This window comes from Drosophila subobscura, chromosome O, assembly GCF_008121235.1.
Source record: "Drosophila subobscura isolate 14011-0131.10 chromosome O, UCBerk_Dsub_1.0, whole genome shotgun sequence".
Classification (NCBI taxonomy): Eukaryota; Metazoa; Arthropoda; class Insecta; order Diptera; family Drosophilidae; genus Drosophila; species Drosophila subobscura.
Window position 1 is genome coordinate 2,963,905 of NC_048533.1, and position 18,991 is coordinate 2,982,895.

Here is an 18,991-nt window from a genome sequence, read left to right on the forward strand (position 1 = left end):
CAATGATGTCTGCCGCTCCCCCTCTAATTGTAAGAATTTGTCAGTTGTGTTCCTGGGGTCAGATATTAATCGTTTCGGCCCCAAAAGAAAGACTCAACTTTGTCCCTTCCGGGAGACAGAGAGAGAGAATTAGAAGAGGGGAGAGGGCGTAAATGTGTGTATAAAAAAGGGGAACATTATGGACAATGCAGAACAGAAATTATGGGGAAAGTGTAGAGCATTTAGAAAGATGATATTTTGGGGAATCGTTGGGCAGAAAAAGATGCCACGATTGGGTTGGAATATTTATGCTTGAGAGAATAAACAACGGGCAATTAGGAGATCCTTGGATATAAGTTTACCCTGTCCGCTCTGTCCGCTCTTCAGGAATGCACTTTAAATGTACACTCAACACTCAACAAATTCAAAGCTTTGCAGATCTCTCAATTTACTCTAAATCTCTTTACTTATCGCAGTTCCCCTACGGCCAAACCCAATCTCATTTCGCGGAGGTTGGAGGCAATCATCATCCTCACAGCAGCTGGTCAAAGGACTCTACTTAACTGCTGTGCGACATCAAAGGAATCGCAGAGAGAGACGGAGAACAAGAGACACACAGCGAGTAAGGGAGAGTGCCAGGGAAAGAGACTACTAAAGAGGATTAACCAGAGAGAAGCTTACCATTATTTGAATGCACTTAACGCGAACCCCGGACGACTCCACTTCCCCCACAGAAGCTGCACACAGTTCTCCCATTTTCCAGTTGTTAACTTTGGCTTCATTTGGCGGGTGGTTTAAATACTTTACGCGATTCACTTTCTCTCTTTCTCTTTCTCTTCCACTGCTCCCTGCAGGCAAAGAGAGATGCGAAAACAGAATGGGAAACCCAAGAAACCCCATTGCGAGGGGATCCATAAAAAACTAACATTAATGCCTTCATTTTGTGCAGCGAAAGTTGGCAAAAGAAAGAATTCAGTGTGGGGAAACAGGGGGGAGAAGGTGAACAGAGAAGTAGTGAGAGAGTAGGGAAGGAGCGGAGAAAGGAGTCGCTCCAAAAAGACGGCACAGGCCAAGAGGCTAAGGCAAAAATCTTTTTTGCAAAACTTTTAATGCTTTTTCTTTGCAATTTTTTTTAGGAGCTAGCTACATCCTCTCCCTCTATTTCTCCCTGGCAATGTTAAGGCATAGCTGGAGGCTGGAGAGATGGTTAAAGAGGGTAGAAAAGCTGCCAAAAAAAGGTGAAAAGCGCATAAGAAAAGCGGTGGAACGCACGGGTAAAGTCACCGGAAAATTGGCCTCAGAGACCGCCGGACGACCATCATCATCATTTCATTCATGAATGATGGGAATTTCTGAGACGCTTCGCATCCGCGACAACTTTTCTCGCTCCTTTTTCTCGTTTTGCCAGGGTTGGCAGGGGGGAAGTGGTAAGAGCGGGGAGCCACGTTGGTGCAGCTTATCCCCTCCCTCGGAAAAAAAACGAAAGAAATGAAAATTGAAAATTGCTTGAATTGCATTTCGTTTCGTCTCGTTTCTCGTTTTGATGGGTTTTTCCTTAAACGAGAGAAAGGGTGGGGTACAAAGGGGTGTGAGGGGGTAAAGGAGAGCAGAGAGCAGGGCAAGATTCTGTGGATGGAGAAGGTTAAGATGTCAGGCTTCGTTAGACAAACATCTGCTGTTGCCGCTGCTGCTGCTCTTTCTCCTTTCTCCTTTCTCCAAGGACTGCATTCTGCTATGAGGCATCCTTCTTCCCTCCCTTCTTCTTCAGCCTCTTCTGGGAGTTCTTCCGCTTCTCCGTGCAGCGTACGAGCCAACATAAGAGTTTTTGTTGAGAAACTTCTGCCAATGCCGTGCCGTCATTACCCCGGAGACGTACCCAAAACTTCGCATCGCATGCAGTTCCATGTTTTGTTTTGACAACTCTTTCACCATCCCCAACCCACTCAAACTCCCTGCCCTCTCTCTTTTACCCTCTCTCCTCGTAGCTTCTTTGTCTCTCTTGAATTGGATTTTCATTTGATTAAATCAATGAGCGCCTGAGACTTTGTCTTGAGTTAAGAGAGACTTTTCACCACGTTTGATTTTCTGGGAAATCCCTCTCAGATGCAAAGGAAGGAAAGAGAAGCAGGCCAGACATTAAGAGACACCGAATTTTTGTTTTTTAATGAGACCCAGGAAAAATCGGGAATCCCTCAACGAAAAATAAATAAAAAGTGAAAAGAGTAGAGACACAGAGAGACAGAGAGACAGAGAGAGAGAGAGAGTGAACTTCTGCAGAGATTCTCATTTTAATGAGCAACCAACTATTGCCATTCTGATTGTCTTCTCATCGCGTTGCCTTCCCCTCCACCACCAGCGACAAAAAACTTCTCTAATTGAAATTTCGAATGCGAAGGAGAATGTCGCCGGCGCGGCGTGGCATCCGCAAACAGTGCAAATGACTTTACAGTTTTGCGGCTTTTTCTACGGTTTTCCTTTTGGGTTTTCCCTTGGGTTTCGGCTATTCCCTTTTGTTTTTATCTGCTCTAATTTTCAACGTGTTTTCTCTAGTGGATTCTACGCTGAAAACTTACCTCAAAATAAATTATTTATCCGCTTCGTTTGTTGTTTCTGCAATTTCACGAGGGCTCTGTGTAAAGTTCTGAAAAAGAAAGAAAAGGAAACGGAAAGTTATTGAAGGATCTTATAGAACAGCAGGGAACATTCTCCTAGATTAAGGATAATAAATTTAGTTGATTCTTGTTACTAGTAAACTTCCATGAAATCTTTCAGCAAATCCCTTCCCAGAAGCCGCATTCCAGCAGCCTTTTAATTGCTTCCTTTCTCACTGGCTCTTATCATATTTTGATGGCCAAAACGCCAGTCTAGCCGGTCCCCTTACTCTCCCTCTCTCTCACTCTCTGTCTGTCTGATCCTAAGGGATTTCCTCACACACTTCATTCACTTGCTGGTAAATCTCTGGGCAATGGGCAATCCCTTCAACTGCAGCTTTGGTGGTCAGCGTTCAGAGAAGGGCCAAAGGGGAGCAACAAATGGCATCATCATCATCAGCATTCATTCCGCTCCCTCCTCTATGGGTGGTGTCCCGTGTGCCACATGACGTATGCGCAATGTGACAGCCAGCAGCAGCAGTTGGCTAAGGACTTAATTTAAAGCCGCTTTTGCCAACAGAGATTTATTCTCAACGCTGCCACTCGCTCCAGCCTCCTCCTGGGCCAGCTTCAGAGGTCTCGAAACAACAACAAAACACGAAATAAACTTGAATGGTGATGGGACTTTTGATACCCCTTAGGGACTACAGCAGAGATTTCTTTGTAAAACATTTACTCGGCTTTATGTTAAAATATCTTTGATAATACATCGAAATATTCTGCAACGTTGGCACCCTCTCGGCATTCGAAACTCCTTCTTCAAAGCACAATAACCTCCTCCCTCCCTCCTCTCCCTTCCCACTTGCAGAATAAGAATAAAATTTCCAAAATCTAGACACTGACAGACGCCACGCCTCCTCCGTCACTCCCCCTCATGCAGTAGACAAGCCTGCTGATCCCTCTCCGTCTGCATTTAATTAACATTCCCAAAAGGACACACAGACAGACACACACATAAAGACAGCCAGCCAGCAGGACACTCACTGGACAGCACCGGACATCTGGACAATTAGTGTGAGGCATGAATTATTAGTTTTTGGCATTTATTTTCGGTTTATTTTTACCACTTTTCTGGCCTCTTTATGTCTTTCTCTCTCTTGTGTTGAGGTTAAGTAAATTATGGTCAGAATTGTTGGGCGGGGAATGGGGCTCATAAAATCAGTTTAAACAATAGCCCCAGACAGGGGCCCAAAGAGGGGTTAAGCGAGGAGTAGGCAAAGGGGTTAAGGCCAACAAAATGTAGAGCTACTATTATTATGGGGAGCTGCCAGAGGAGCAACTGCGAGACACAGACAGAAGTGCAGCAGAACTTTTGAGCTTCATTTCCGTTTCCGGTTGCACCGCACAAAGGAGAGCAGCATATGGTAGTGGGGATGGGAGAAAGAGCCAAAAGAGTCTGAAGCATATGGATAATGACAAAACGTGCCGAAAGCCAAAAAGTTGCATGCAGCAACCCAACCAAAACGAAACAAAAGACAATGTGGTGTTGGTGGCGTCTGTGGAGAAAGCAGGCGGCAGCATTCCTTTATGCTAGTGTGGGGGCGTGATGCTCTTTCCCTCGTGCAATTCCCTCGTTTATTTTGACTTTCAATTTGAATTTGAATGTATTGCGCCTCCTGGCGTCTGGAGTCTGCTGTTGCTTCTGGTTCCATGGGAGAACTTTTGGGCCATTTCTTTGGCGATGCCGACGAAGGCCCTTGAAGTGTTTGTTTAAGGATATGCCATGTATGAAAGTGCGTACATAAATATATGGTACTTATGTACATACATACACAAAAAGTGCAGTTCGTAAGTGTGTTCAGAAAATGCATTGCAGATTGAAGCACTCGAAGTAAGCTGTAGTTTCCCTCGCCCTACACTCATGGCACGCAGTGTACACTGTACAGATTGGGCAGGGGTAATAAAGTCCTGTGCCCAGGGGCATTGCATACAAAACCATAATGCATTTGGATTGTTTACGCAAATATTTGCACAATTCGAAAAGGGAAACAAGAGAAGGAGTAGGAGGACGATGAAGAGAAGAGGTGGTGCGGGAGGGCATTGCAGCATTGCCAGACATGAGAAAAAACACAAGCCAAAAATACATAATGTCTTTCTCTCTCTTCCCCTTCCAGAAAAGGCAGCTTGTTATCCTGTCGTCTCGCCCCAGCCCTCGTCCCTCTGCTGATGTTTGTCCATCTTGTTAACCTTTCTCTTGGCCCTCCTTGTTTATCCCTTTTCCCAGAGATAAAAACTCAACTTAACTCCACTCAAGCGACGACTCCTTTGGCCCTTCCCTCATAAACAGGACACTCTCTCTTGCACGGCAGCAGTTTTCGGGCAAATCGAGGAATTGTTTTGGCCCCTCAAAATATTGTGGGTCAATTGTGGTTCCCAATTCTGCCTCTGCCTCTGCCTCTGTTTCTCCTTCTTTATCTGTTCTCCCTTCTCCGCCTGTTGTGTGTGTTTTTCTCGATATATTTATGCACATTTTCCATTGGATTTTCATTTTATGTGACAGCAGAAGCAACTATGGAAAATGGAAAAAGTTTGCCCTTTACCATTCGATTCTTGCTCTGTGCTTTCCCTGCTTGTTGTTCCCTCCAGAGATTGGACACTTGGCAGCTGGCAAACATAAATCCTTGGGGCAAGGATAGTCTCGTGCGAACAAAGGATAACAGACAGAGTGCAAATTTGCCTTAAATATATTATCCATTGGCCATTTTCTCATTTTTTGTGAAAATTAATTTACATGCTTTCTTTTGTAGATTTTCTTGGGGGAAATACAGTTGAATGGGATAGCAGTTTTTTTTAGAAAACAATTTGAACGATTACGATTATAATCTGCACTCTGAATATAATCCAAAGTACCCCAAAATATACAAAGATTTTCCATGTTCCATCTGCATGTGGAAAAACATATTTAAACTTTCAATCAGGTTCCCTTTCCCCCTGTCCGCCATACAAGCAGCTTACTTCCTCCCAAAGAAAGCTCCGGTGAAAAACAAAACGTATTTCGCCCTAATACGAGTAATTCCATGCAGGGGGGATGAGGGATTCCCACTGGACGAGTGTCAAAATCAGGCCGAATCACGGTCCCCTACCGCCCTGGGGGTGGGAAACATGAGAAGCGATGTCAAGGCAGAGACAACAATGGACAGATGATAGCTCTGGAGCCGACATGTGTATAGCAGAGTGAGAGTGGAAGAGAGAGAGAGAGAGAGAGGCACAGACGAACAGGGAGACTGACACACAGACAACGTGTTCCACACACACAACAAAAGCCTGGCAGGCAGGCAGGCAGGCAACAATAACCCATTGAGAGATGGCAGAGATTTATTGTGGCTCTGTAAAATACATATGTTGATGTGGGGGTTTCTTAGCTTTTCTTTTCCATCAAAAGATTGAATCGGAAAAGGACGCCTACGACGAACGAAACAAAAACTTTAGCCTACTTATGGGCGTCAATGGGAGAAATGTTCAAATAAAAAGAAGCTCAAGAAAGGCCAAAGAAGAGCATGGAAGTAAATGTACATAATCCAAGTAATGCACGTAGCCATCTGTCAAATGGAAATGCATGTGCATCCCATTTGAGGGATTTTTGCTGTGTTTTTTCATGGTAAAAGACTTTCGCAAATTCGTTTTTTATGTTCCCGCAAATTTCAAAATGGCCAACTCATTTGGAAAATCTCTCTCCTCGCTCTTTTCCTGTCTCTCGTTGTGGTTTGCCCTGTGGGTATGCCTGCTGCATCCCACACTCCTCCATGTGTGGAGCTGCCATTCAATTAAGTTATCAGCCAGCGGAGATCCCTGCTCGACAACCGCCCCAACAAACCTCTCCTCTGCCGCACCCCCTGCAGCCACTTGTCGAACATGATAAATTTTGTGGCATGGCAGAAAGGATTTCGTTGAATGTTATTGCATTTTTAGCACCTCCTAAAACCGAACCCACTCTACACCAATTCATCCTCCCACTCTGGCCTCCCCCTCTCCACTACACTCTTTCCCCTACAGGTCTTCCCCCCCTCCCAACACTCGAGCAGTTTGCGTTAATTTTGCGCCAGCTGCCAAATGTCAAAATGTCAAGTGAAACAAAATTTTCGCATCATGAGAAATGCATGTCACTGAGAGAGAGAGAGAGAGAGAGAGAGAGAGCAACACACAAAGTCTCCATGGAGTGATGTTGTGTCAGGGGGGGAGGGGCTGTAAGCCAAACTACGCGACAGTTCCCCCCTTTTCGGTGGTGGTGTCGGAGGAGGAGCAGCACTGGCAACGGAGTGGCTGACTACTGGATGGGAATAGCTATCGAGTTACCCCCCCAGACCCACAACCGCCCACAGATCCAGTGCCTCATCAAGCAGCGGTTTGGAGGAACAGAGCGGCAGCGGAGGAACATAGGAGAGGGAACATAGAGTGGGAGAATCGTGCGGCAGATGTGGCAGCCGAAGTAGCAACGGCGAACGCAGCAGCAGCAGCAGCAACATCAACATCATGATAATGCCCATTATTAGCAGTGGCAAAGCACATTTGCATGCATTTTAAAATTTGAATTTCCCTCCAGCCCAAACGGAGGAGTAGTCAGAAGAGTCCTCCACTCATTACACTGGCAAACACAACAAGAGAATGTGCATTTATTTAGGACAATGATTGGCCTCTACTTTGGAGTAAGACTTCCTTCCTATTGGAATAAAGAGAACCTTGAATGAGGCTCATTATGGCATCCATGAGCAGAGAATGCGAAGAGGAAATATCATTTACATCCATTCCATCCTTTCATTCGCATTGAAATTTCTGCTATAAGAAGACTGTTTCCCATTACCTGATTCTAGTTCTTGTTGTCTAGTGTTCGCAGTGGCAGGCGGGTTGAGTGAAAGTGGTGGAGACGCCAGGCACTGCGTGTCAGTGGCGCGTTGTGCATCTGAGGGGCAGAGATGCGGCACCAGCCGCCGCACAGCATCGGACAGAAAGACAAACAGACAGACAGCCAGAGGGAGACCCATGCAAACTGGATCTCGCATCCCGATTTATGCTCACATTATAAGTAATTACACGGCTATGAGGCTCCCATCAGCTGGAGGAGGCCTCCTTCTCCTTCACGTCTATAGCCACATTTCGATAACTATTTTCGGTGGGGTTGTGAACGCTAATTGAATCAGAGACTCCTCTCTTTGCCAGAGGGTTAAGTGATGATAAAAGAAAACTCTAACGTTTCCCGCACTCTCTTGGCAGTGGATCGGGCATCTAGAGGATGTGTCTGCGGATGCTGTGCGTGCCTGTCATCTGACACTTGGAGTGACGACAGACCCAGGGCCAAATCAATGCAAATGGGAATGGCATTCGGCTCCACCATCTGCCTCTCTATGGCCTGTGTATCTGCTGTCGAAGGCATTTCAATTTGTGGATCTGCTGTAATTAAATTCCATCAGCCTTTGGCCCTAAGGTACGGGTGAGCAGTGAGCAGTGCGCAGTGGAAGGTAGTTGCCTTAATGGAACCGAAGCCCCATGAAATTGGCCATCAAGAGTGCGCCTAATGCTCTTAGGGCCCGAACAGAGTCAACCAAATCGAACTCTACCGAAATCCCGGCTAAGTGAAGTCTGCATTTAAATGGATTTTCATATGGAAAATGTCCGGCTAATTGAAGTTACTACACATTCCTGCAGAGATCTGTGTACTAAAGCGGTGGCAGGAGGCATGTTTTGCTACATCTGTAGTTCCATGACCCGGGGCTCTCATTACTCTCGCATCAATCAATCAATCAATCAATTGAAAAGTCAATGAGGGAAATGGAAAATCGTTTGCTCGGTTCGCTCGCCCAAATGGAAAGGAAAATGTCAACAGCAACAGCGCCAGTGTCAGGCGGCACGGCACAAAAGGGACAAATGTCGAGGGCAATTGGCAAAAAGCAATAATAAAATGTAAAATTAATAAAGTTCTCGGCCCTTGATGGTAAAGAGGGAGTGGGTGGGGAAATGGGGAGGCAAAAACCTCAAACAATAACCAAAGAAACGAGGGAAAGGAACGAGCAATTGTAAGTGGGACATTTGAATGCTCTATCTGGTCCTTCTCTGTGATTATTTCCACTCTGTTTTCGGATCTGTAAGAGCATTCACTCCATCGACTATTGGAAGTGCACTCGAATCTCATCGAAATGTTAACTGAAGTCTGAAGCTTAATTAATTTCTTATGCCATTGTCGCAATGGCATTTCCCTTTTTTCCCATTTCACATTGCTATTCCTTCGCTTGCTTTCTTTTTTCCAGTAACTTTTCTGTCCGTGTGTCTGCTTCTGATATATTGATGAGGTGTTGGCCTGAGGAATCGACTAGTGGGGGATTGGGGACTGATGCTGATGCTGATGGCCTGGGGGCTGCTTGAAGAATAGTCAACGGTGCACTCATTGAGAAATGCAGCGCGACATTTCCGCTGCCGCCTCTTCGTGGATGTTGCCACGAAGGTGTTGTACACGTTTACAATATCCCCGTCCCCTATCCATTCCCTCTTTGCTATCGCAAGATCTCTTTCTCTCGCGTAGCTCAAGCTCATCCATTCCGTATGATTCTCCGCTCCTGCTGTGTGCCTTCACTCTGCTCTGCACCTCTCCTTGCCTGCTCTCGCTCTTGCTGCGCCTCTGGGCGGCGTGTCGTGTGCGTGATTTATGTCACACGAAATGCAAATACATAAGTAAACATGCATGCCATGCCGCCACAGACGATGCTACAAATAAACATACATATAGTCTTATACATATGCATATACATACATACATATGTACATATGAATGTATGCATATTTCTGTAGTGCCGTGTGGTGTGGGAATATAGTTATGGAAATGGGGAATGGAAATGGAAATGGGAATGGGAGCGAGAGAGAGTTGCTGTTGCTGTTGCTTCTCTGTGTCCAACCACAACATTTTCACGTTCTTCAAATAAACTGCACACGACTGGTGGATTAGGGGGAGGAGTTGAGTGGGAGTGGGAGTGGGGAAGAAGATTGTCGCACATTTTGACAGTTGGCAGAACATTCTTTTTCTAATAAATTTATGCGGCGTGCGATATGCGGCAATGTACTACACACATCGAGACTGTAGAATGTTGAATGTTGAATGTTGCATGAAGAGACGTGTGGCAGAGTGAATTTTAACTGTGTTCTGCCGTCTGTGCTAAGGATGCGACACGAATTCAGTTAGTTTTTCGCAGCGGTGTGTCGTGTGGAAACCTTTTCAAATTGCCACTTGCAATGAAATTGTTGTTTCAACAGCTTTTTGGGGAAACCCACATGTTGTAGTTGTTTTCACTCGGGCAATTGTGTTGCGACGACTGATGCTATGTGTTACATATTAAATATATGTTATATCACAGTTACAATACGGTAAACATAGGATATAATCCATCCACAACTATCAGCACCTCCTCTGACATCTCACACTTCAATTAATCTTTTGAATCTCCTTTTCCCCGATTTCCACATTCCACACCTTTTGCTGGAGTTTATCCATTCAGTTAAAAATTTCGCCCATTGCAGATTCCTGGATCGAATCGGACAATTCGATTAAAAGTCCCTCGGAATGTGGTTTCCGATTGAATTTATCGCAGAAATATGTAACCTCATTAATTGAATTGAAACCGTTAATTATAGCGCATGGTAGCACGGTAGGAATTCAATCGTAATAATGTTAAATATTTTTAACACATTGCAAAGGGCAACTCTCCATGAGCCGAAACTGTTATACGGAGTGCAGTATAAAGAGTATAACAGAAATCGACAAAAGTGTTGTAAGCTGCTAATGAGCGACGCTCCGCTGCGCAAATACAAATAAATAAAATATTTGTCAGTTAATTCATTTTTAATGATTGACCAAATGACCGAATGACTGATGGATGGATGGATGGTTGGACGTGAGCGCATGGTGGCCCATCGGCATTCTGCCTCTCGTTCTCATTATGCAACACTTGCACCTGTTTTTTCTCTCTCTCTCTCTCTTTCTCTCACGCGCTCTGGTCTCCATCTCTTTCTAGCTCGGGCTCTCATGCATCGCTGGCCCACAATTTGGTTCAATAATTTTTCCAAGCTCAGAGCAACGACAATTTTCACTGAGCTGAGCGACGAGTCGGTGGCATTTTGATACCCTTTTGGGGAGAGAGAGGGTGTGATCAGATCTGTTCTGATGTTTGCAAAGAAAAGAGCTAAGCACATGAAAATCCTATAACTGATACATATGTACATATGTATGTATGTATTCTTGATCTGCAACGAGAATGAAAATTGAATAAAAATCATTTGATTTTACCACATATCCACACACTCTAGAGGGGTAACAAAACATCGACCCTCGAATCAGACAGTCTTCGGTTCATGTTTGTCGACTGATAACAATCTATGCAGTCACTCTCACTCTCGCTCTCTCGTTCAGCGCTCATCTGTGTAGTTAGTGAATGCTGTGGGGTTGGGTGGGAGGGAGGTTTCAAACAGCAGCAGAGGTAGAAATAACACAAGACAAGACAAACACAAAGTCACAGGCAGAAGGCACAGGCAACGGCAGTGGAAAAAAAGCTGAGGTGGTCTGACTCTCACACATACACACACCCACACAGAGCGAGCGGTGCACACACAAAGTAAACTGCGTTGCAGTTGCAGCGCTGCTGCTACCACTGTACTATGGGGCATTTGACCACTTTTTCTGGCCGAAACTCAATTTTCAAAACCCGAAAAAGTAATATTTTTTTTTAACCTACATATATACATACATATGTATGTACATAGCAATAACACCAGTGCGTAATGTTAAGATAACAGCTGTTAAACTCAGCTGTTTGCTACGAACAATAGAAAGTTATCGGAAAACGGATTTTTTTCATGAAGTTTAAAGTGCAAAAATTGCTAAATCGACAAATTTAAGTGAATTTTTTACAATGTTTCTGATTCAGACAGGTATTAAAATGTGTTTGTGAGTTTGAAATGAAAAAATGTAACTCATAATATGTTTAATGGATAGTTTTTTAACAAGTCTATATTTGTGACGAAAATATGCATTTGAAGAGGCTTAAAAAGTGTCTGTTAGCTGCCGGAAGCATTAAACTTATTGGATATTGTAGAGTATTCAATTCTTGATCAAACGTCTTCGCAGATATTTAAGTTTTCGAAATGTAACCTAAGGTTTGGAAATTCGGAGTTGTTTGTAATGTTAAACTCAGTGAAGAAGAAAATTGCAAGAGAGGATGCCAATTTGCATTGAATTTAAGCGGTAATACCTGTCACTAGTTTTGAGAACGATAAGGGTTACTTGCAGACCCTTTGAAGAATTTTAAGAGTTTGTTGATTAAAGTGAACAATTTCACGGAAACCTTGAAACAAATCGAAAAAAAACGGTGCAGATTTTCTAAATTCCTGTTCAATCGTACAATTATAATAATTATAATTATAATATCTCTGCACTGACTTTCCGACATTCAACAACTCAAAGAAAAGAAGCTGCTTGTGGTATACAGGGATGTCAATGTTAAAATACGATTATCTTCTACTTTTCCATTTTCAAAAATCCGGTCAAGGCTTCTTTAATATATTATGGCATTGCTTTACATCAGGGCTCGGCACGGCCCTATCCCATGGGTGCGGGACAAGGCGCTGCTGCTGCGCTGCCCTCACGTACAAGCGTATTACAGTGATTCGTACCAATACCAATGTTCCGTTTTGCGTGCGTCTTCACACACAAACGCAAAAACGGCTCGTTAATTGTATGGGTGCCGAGCCCTGCTTTACATACATACATACATATTCCCATCATTTTTTGTTTGATTGAATTTAAGACTAAAATAAAAATTCGATTTGACACTGAAGAAAAGGCGGTGCCACGCCCATTTCCTTCCTTTCACTATCATAAACTCTTATCAAAAACCTAAATATTGTTTCGTTTGAAAGTTATTAATTACTGCCACAAAAAGTGGTCAAATGCTCCATAGTGCACTGTTTGCTGCTTTGTGCAGAGAGGAGCTACAGAGAGAAGAGAAGAAATGCAGCGCATAAAGCAAATCGTGTCAATGACATTTGGTGACATACGTGTGCACCAGAGGGAGATGCCAGATGCGAAACGACGACGCATCGAGCGCTGCAGAGAAGCTCGCGAAGAATAGAAAAGAAATAAAGAGAAGAAAAGCCCGATACTCTTGTATTGCTTTACGCCAGCAACAACAACAACAGCAGCAGCAGTAGCAGCAGCAGCAGCAGCAGAACCGGTTCTTATCTTTTGAAGCAAGGCAAATGCAATGGAAGGTACGCATATGCATGTGCAGCTTTTGCACTCCACCCAAAGTAAGTGGAGGCCTCACACTTGCACAGGCTTACCCTCTCGTAAATGTGCCCTGGTGCCTAACCATTTAAGTGGGCGTATGATGGGGCCCATGTCACACAGATAAAAGTACAGGAGGGAGAAGTACAAGAGGAGGGGAACCAAAGGTTGGAGTTATGGAAGCAGGAAGGGCAAAGAAGGCGGGGAATAGGTAAAAGGGAACATCAGAGTGGGTCGTAGGTAGAGTGGGGGGAACACCAAAGAACATAATTTACGGTTAGCTATGCTTTGTGGTTGCTATTAATAGAAATGCTTTTGGGGTCATTATGTTGCTATTGTTATTTTTCTGGTGTTTGTTGTTGTTGCCTCTACTTCGTCTGGGGGATGTTGCTGGCGTTGATTCTGATTCGATTTTGAGGTTAGTTGAACACGCGTGCACACAGATGGGGGAGAGAGAGAGAGTGAGCAAGAGGGATAACGGCTTTGAGGAGTTTAAGTGGATACCGAGGGGGAAAACTTTTGATTTTAGATTCTGCGTTGACAAATCTGATGATATGAGCGATAAATTTGGATCCAAAATGAGAAGGGAGAGGCAGAGGTGCGGAAAGAGGGTGCAGGGGGAACAAGACGGTGTGTGGGCAGAGTGTGGGAGAAGGTGGAGTAAGTGGGAAGGTATTATTTCAAAATATTTCCAGAACTTATTCCGATCCCAATACATTTTTGTTTCGAATTTAGACATTTTTATGATGATTTCCAATCATTAGGAAGATTTTTTTAAATTTCTAGAAACCAACTAAAATATTAAAAAAAAATGCATCAACATGATTATAACGAGAAGGGACGTGTGAGACGCTTCTTACGCGTCACAACTTTTATACCCGGCACTCAGTACTACATCTGCACTTTAGCGGTTATTTGTCAAATTTAACATTTTTTCTTCATCTGTCATCTATGTACATATGTACATCAACATCACTGCTCACGCCAACACGCTCCTTTAGCTCGCCACCCTCCCCTATAGACACACACTGCAGAGTCGCGGCAGAGGCAGAGGCAGAGACGTGTCAGGGGCAGAGGCCGCACACTGCGCGAGGCAGAGTGTGAATGAATGAATGTGTAAAAAACAAATATAAGGTGCGGGACGGGGTGCTTTTAGCCACTGCAAATTAATTTCTTCATTGTGTCCATAATAATGATCCAATCGGATCCCAATTTGGTGATCTGATAGATAAGGTCATTCCCTACGGAATGGCGTTTTTAGTTTTCTTTTTTCTTCAAAATTGTAGATTTGGGAGGTTTTGTCCTTTTGCGGGGGCGGGGCTCATTTTTGAAATACACTGGTTTCAGTGTGAGCTTACAGCAGTCTGGTGCCAAAATTTGGTGGCACTAGCTCTTATAGTCTCTGAGAACTAGCCGACAAACAAGACGGACGGACGGACGGACGGACAGACAGACATGGCTCAATCGACTCGGCTATTGATGCTGATCAAGAATATATATACTGTATGGGGTCAAAGACGTTTCCTTCTGTGCGTTACATACAACCGTTATCCGCACAAATACAATATACCCTATTTACTCTTCGAGTACCGGGTATAAAAAATGCATCAACATGATTATAAAAAGTCGTGCATTAGTGATAAGATTATGTCTAGGCTTTCCTGAAAAAAATTTATTCGTGTGTGTGTGTACATTTCGTTCATGTCAGTTACATCAATTTTAATGATGTTTATTGTGTTTAATTTTAAATTGCATTTCAATAGGGAGCTCTGTCATGGTGTAATCATCGTATTGTACATTTGTATGTACTTTTATCAATTTTCAATTTTGTATTACGTTTGTGTGTGACATCAGTTTATGCCACGCTGCCACTGCCCCACTCCAATGGAAGTCACTTCCAATCAAAATTTACGTCACATACGGCGCTTTCATCATTCATTAAGCTCTTCTGCCATGACACACTCTACCCACAGCCATACAACAAATATGTATCCAACGTTTAATTAACTAAACAAATAAACCAACGAATGATTTAGTAGATTTGTACATAAATCCTCCTGCAAATCGAAATATCCTATCAAACGTCAAGCCATTAATCGTCCTGTCAGTCGTTAGGGCTTTCATTTTCAGGCATTTCTGCCTGAATCTGCATCTCGATCCAAATTCGAATTTAAACTGAAATATACTCTATACCCTCATCCCTCTTCAATCGTGAACTGAATATGGAATCACTTCTGCAGAAAATTTAATTTTTTGTTCGTTTTCGGTTTGTTTTTATTATTTTGCACTTGCAATATAATTTTAGTTTCCTCTCTTCATCGAGCACTCAATCTCTCATTTCATTCTCTCGTTTCTCTTTTTCTCTTTTTTATTTTTGGTGGCCATTTAGCTGACCGCAGCGGTTGTGACACTGCCTCCTCCCACTATCCCCCCACTATTCACGGGCAATGCAATCGCCATACCCAAGCGGCAACCGACAACCGACCAGCGCCCACCTCAATAGCATTTAAAGTTAAAAGCCATGAAAATCAACACATAACAAAACACCTGAATCCGAATCTCACCAGAACGGAAAAAAATAAAACAAGGCCCACAGAGAGTGAGAGAGACCCGATAGCCGAGACCAGCCAGCCCAACTTTTCTGCGGCTTAACGGAAATTGTAATTTAAAACTACGCCTCTGCGGCAGCATTGTGTCTCGCCCTCTTTTCTCCACTCACTTCATTCTTTTCTCTTTGTAGCACTCCGTTTTGGTACTCTTCCTCAAGGAGTGTTATGACTTTGGATCAGTTGTTGGCCTTCTCTGAAGAATCTCTTATAGGGGGTTTAATGTGTATTTTCAATACATGTGTATAAAAGAAACTCGTATCACGCAGCAAGTGTATCTCAACATTCGGCACTCACTGTTACCCTTTCCATACGTATTCACTCTAGTGTTTTTTGCTTGTTTTCTTTAGTATACCCCCGATTTTTGTATGCATTGTCTGGATGTATATTTAATTTCATTACGAGTGTTTTTTGTGCGCTTTGCGCTTTGTGTTTTGTGCTGTGTGTGCAGCGTCATTGAGAGAAGAGTTCATAGAATTGCATTTCAAACATATAATAAATGGAATGCAAATAAAGCCCCAGACAGGCCTCCCCCGGAACGGGGGAAAGTGAAGCGCTAATCAACAGGCGGCAGCATAATAAACCAAATAAAAACTCCATTACATGTCAAATGTAATGCGACACGTGGATTACCCTCTGTATACATGCTAAATAATTTGTTTTTAATTAGTGGCAGGTCCAAGAAAATTAATTAGATGATTTAATTAAATATTTACAGATAAATAATGAATTTTTTTAGTGTATTTGCAACTGAAACTCTGTACAGCGACTCTCTGAATATCCCTACTAAAAAATCCATAGATTCCATATAACATTATCCCCTTACAATGGGTAAAACCATTTCAACAAAGGCATAAACAATTATTTAAGCACGGATGTGGTGTGTACACAGAGTCCAGGCACACTCCGCAGTTCACGCAGGATGACAGGCTGACATTTAAATCGACCATTTGAATGCGCAAATATGCTATTACTACAAATAGATAATAGGATAATATACATATATGGGATTATCTCTCATTTAATGCTTTCAAATAGATAGACAACATTTGGTGGGGGTGGAAAACTTTCCTCATGGAATTTTGACAATTTTAAGCGCCAATTACCAATGTCATTCGTCACTCTGGTTCGTTGCAGGAGGAAAGAGAGGGCATGAGAAGGGCAGGCAAAGACAAGCAGCTGCCTCGGAGGGGTAGGAAAATGCTGTCTCCGTCTGTGGTTTACGGCCCCTCCTATCCATTCCTCCCGCTGTCTGGGACTTGAAGCTTATTTAAACATTCTGCTTATATATTATTTCCATTGCGGGAAAACTCCTCCGACAGCCGACAAGGCAAAGGCACGACGTGACAGCAGGCGATGGAGAGGGAGCTACAGGCAGGGTAGAAGCCCCAAAGAAACCCAGAAATAAAGCAGCCAAAAGGAAGGAACAGCAGTTGGTGGGCTACAGGGCAGAGTCTGGTGGCGTCTCGTGGAGTTTTCCTTTCACCTGAAGAAAATGTTGACAACTTCTTTATTTATTTCATCATCGCAGAGGCAGGCGACTTTTGAAATTAGTTGGCGCCGTAAAAAATATGCAAAACTTTTACTTCAATGAAATATGAAATGGCGCAATGGGAGATGGAAAATGGAATGGAATGGACGGAGTGGAGGTTACGGCCAAAGGCGGACATTCCCGTCCTAAAGTTATGGCTGAAAAAAGGGAAAATTCGAGTTCGGTTTCACGAGAGTCTCAAAAGCTCAAGAATATCTTTGGAGCAACATTCTTGTTTAGTTTTAATCGCTGTTCCCACTAATTGCCTGCTCAAAGGAATTTTTCAACTGGCTGCCGATACTTTTGATTTTTATTCATCCAATTTAATGGGTTCCCTCCTCGTTGCTCGAAGAGTAAAAAATTCTCGAAAAATGTAACACACAGAAGGAAGCGTTTCCGACCCCACAAAGTATATATTCTTGATTAGCATCAATAGCCGAGTCGATTTAGCCATGTCTGTCTGTCCGTCCGACTGTCCGTCCGTCTTGTTGAGCGCCTGGATCTCAGAGACTATAAGAGCTAGAGCCACCAAATTTTGCATCCAGACTTCTGTATGCTCACACTGTTACAAGCGCCCCAAAAACGTCGATAATCTGCTGTGTATTAAATTCTGAAGATAATAGATGCTACTCCGTAGGGAAAGACCATATCTATCAGATAACGAAATTGGGATCGGATTGGATCATTATTATAGCCAAAAAGAAGAAATTAATTTGCCGTGGCTATCCCCACCCGAGCTAAAATAGCGTGTTGGCGTAAGAACATAGATGTAGAAGTAGATGTAGATGACATATATAAAAAAAAACAAAAACAATAAGGTACAAATATACTAACTGAGTACCGGGTATATAAGTTGTGACGCGTAAGAAGCGTCTCACACGTCCCATCTCGTTTTTCCCCAGATAAATTTATTCCCCAATCTTGTTAGCATATTCTTCACTTTTTTTTTTCACATATTTGATTTTTTTTTAAAATTTAATGTTTACTTTCTCTCATTCTTACTCCCTCTCTATTTCTCTTTCTCTTTCTCTCTCTTTCTCTTTGCCTCTTAGCCCATTTCCGCATTCACTTTTCACCTTTTGCCTTCTTTTTTGTGGATGGAACGTGACTCCCGGATTTGAATAAACAATTTGAAGACAGAAAAAATGAAAGTAAATTACAAGATTTCTATACAAAAATTCCTTTTCTCTCACTCTCTCTGCATCTTCACCACCCTCTTCCTTTCTTCCGCTGTGTCTGCTCGTTTAATATTATTTTCGGGCAAAGTTATGTCTCATTTCTGTCATCAAAATACTTCATGACAAGGATTATTACATGGCGGCGATGGATATTCGTGCATGATACGAACGCACTGGAAAAGACGAGTGGAAAGAGGAAAGGGGAAAGGGGAGTGGAGCGACCAAGTAGCAGGTCCCAAACATTAATCATTGCCTCAACTTTATAATTTTTGGCAAGGATTACAAGGCCCGGCATTCATTTTTCCACTGCCCGCAACTTTCTCCTGCGCTCCACCCTACTCGCTCAGCCTTTCTCCATTTCTCTCTCAATCTCTTTTGTATGCAACTACAATTTTTCATACAAAATGATGTCATTAAACAAAGAACTGAAACGAGAACTGTCGTCGACGCACGTCAACGACGACGACGGCAACGGAGACAATAATGAGCCAGAGCCAGAGACAGCGCCAGAGAGCCCCCGGAGTCATGGTCCGTGTCGCTGGATTGGGATGGGAAATTACTACGGGGGGAGGTTTTGGTCTGGCTGCAGGAAGAGGCAGGGCATGAAAATCGTGCGACTAAATCCCAAAACAATTTATATGAACCTCAAAGCGAAATGACACGCCAGTTACTACGACGACAGCACCAAAAGAGGCGAGAGAGAGAGAGAGAGAGAGAGAGAGAGAGTAGCAGAGAGAGGGAAGAAGAGAGTGAGAGTGTTACATAAAGAGGATAACAGTAATGCA

General features: G+C 43.3%; 1 protein-coding gene across 1 annotated transcript in view; it reads right to left on the reverse strand.

Annotated features, from left to right (window-relative positions):
• LOC117897427 (trophoblast glycoprotein) overlaps positions 1-18,991 on the reverse strand; it is a 47,985-nt gene that overhangs the window by 14,662 nt on the left and 14,332 nt on the right. Inside the window, exon 3 of the mRNA XM_034806265.1 lies at positions 2,553-2,620. The gene's annotated coding sequence lies outside the window, so the exon portion shown is untranslated. The remainder of the gene's footprint in view (positions 1-2,552; positions 2,621-18,991) is intronic.